The sequence below is a fragment of the Arachis duranensis genome, chromosome 5 (assembly GCF_000817695.3).
Source record: "Arachis duranensis cultivar V14167 chromosome 5, aradu.V14167.gnm2.J7QH, whole genome shotgun sequence".
In the NCBI taxonomy this organism is placed as follows: domain Eukaryota; kingdom Viridiplantae; phylum Streptophyta; class Magnoliopsida; order Fabales; family Fabaceae; genus Arachis; species Arachis duranensis.
This window is the reverse complement of record NC_029776.3, coordinates 106,865,178-106,867,016: the sequence shown is the minus strand read 5'-3', so window position 1 is coordinate 106,867,016 and position 1,839 is coordinate 106,865,178. Positions and strand designations below refer to the sequence as shown.

The 1,839-nt window shown below is 43.7% G+C and overlaps 1 long non-coding RNA gene across 1 annotated transcript; it reads left to right on the top strand.

Annotated features, from left to right (window-relative positions):
* Positions 1-1,110: 1,110 nt before the first annotated feature.
* Positions 1,111-1,652, top strand: LOC127747490 (uncharacterized). The gene is made up of 3 exons (XR_008009334.1): positions 1,111-1,267; positions 1,358-1,412; positions 1,501-1,652. It is a non-coding gene; the product is annotated as an uncharacterized LOC127747490 (long non-coding RNA).
* Positions 1,653-1,839: the final 187 nt, after the last annotated feature.

Sequence of the window (1,839 nt, the reverse complement as noted above, 5' to 3'; positions counted from 1 at the left end):
TCTTTCCTGTACATCACTTAGAGAAACGGGGTGTCTTTTAGATATGGATTGTGAGAAGGGGCCTTCTCTAAGTCCATTGACTAACCCCATTATGACTGTCTCTGTGGGCAGGTCTTGAATCTCTAAACATGCTTTGTTGAACCTTTCCATATAGGCTCGTAAGGATTCTCCGACCTCCTGTTTTATTCCCAGGAGGCTCGGTGCATGTTTCACTTTGTCCTTCTAGATTGAGAACCTTATCAAAAACTTCCTTGAGAGGTCTTCAAAACTAGTAACCGACCTCGGGGGGAGGCTGTCGAACCACTTCATCGCTGCTTTCGATAGAGTGGTCGGGAAGGCTTTGCATCGCGTAGCGTCGGAAGCATCAGCTAGGTACATCCGACTTTTGAAGTTGCTCAGGTGATGCTTTGGATCCGTGGTTCCGTCATAGAGGTCCATATCGGGGCTTTTGAAGTTCCTCGGAACTTTTACCCTCATGATGTCCTCGCTGAAAGGATCCTCCCCTCCTAAGGGCGGCTCTTCTCATTCATCACGGGAGTTGTTACCTTTGAGGGAGGATTCTAACTTTAAGAGTTTTTTTTCTAACTCTTTTCGTCGTTCCATCTCCTCTTTTAGGTTCTTTTCGGTTTCCTTTTGTCGCTCCAGTTCTTGTTCTAATTGTTCCAGGCGACTGTGGACTAATCCCATGAGTTCAGTTACATGGGATGGTCCCTCTTTCTCTGATTCGCGCCCTTTTGAAGAGTTTACCTTCGGGTTTTTTACTCCGGAGGTACCTTCCCTGTGTTGATCATTAATTCCCTGGTGGAGGGTCAAGTCTGCATCATTATTGCTTGTGTCTAGATTGTAAAACCCGGTTAATTAACGGCTATTTAGCCTATAAATGAGAATTTATTCTAGAAAGCCTAAAATGTGATTTTTGTGACTAAATATGATAGAGGAGACTGAGACGAGAATTTCGGTACCAATTTTATAGAATTCGGACCAAGATTGGACCGAACGGGCCAAACCGGGCCAACCGGACCCAAAGTGGGCCCTTGGCCCAACATAACTAAACCAAAACCCTAGTTTTCAGCATTCTCTCTCCTCACTAAACACACTCACATGCTGAAAATGGAGGCCATGGAGGGAAGAACACTCTCTCAAGTTCTTTCTCTCACGTGATCTTCAAAGCACCATAACTTTTGATCTAGAGCTCCGATTGCCGCTCCGTTTGCGGCCACGCGATCACCGCAGAGAGCTCTACAAAACCCATACAATCAATCTTGAGGTAAGCCACTTGTTTCTGTTCGAAATTTCAGCCCTTATTTTCGAGTTTCATGGGTGAAATGTTGAGATTTTGGGTTCTTTGATGTTATAGGACCCAACTCTCTTGAAGGAGAAGGTTAATCTTGTCTCCTTGGACCTTGGGCGTGGTAAGATTCTCAACCCTAGTGTATTTTTGCTGTTTTATGATGTTTGGGTATTGAGATGTTGTGTATGGGTATGATGATTGTGGCTTAGGTTGTGTATATGTGAATATTGGAGCTTGATTGGTGATTTTGAAAAGTTTGGAAAGGGTTTGGTGGTGAAAAATCTATTCTTGGAGGTGTTGAGGCCTTGAGAGCTTGAGGAAAAGTGGTTTGGAAGTGCTCCGGTTGAGCTTGGGAAAATCGGCTAAGGTATGGTTTCGGTTTCCCGTATCTAATATGCAATGTGGTAGGAAATACTTAGGCTAGAGGCCCTAAGATAGGCATTGAATGGTTGATGTTGTTGAATTGTTGATATATATGATGTGGTCATATATGTGATGATGATTAATGATGCCTTGAGGGTATGATGTATGAGAAATATGCATGTTGT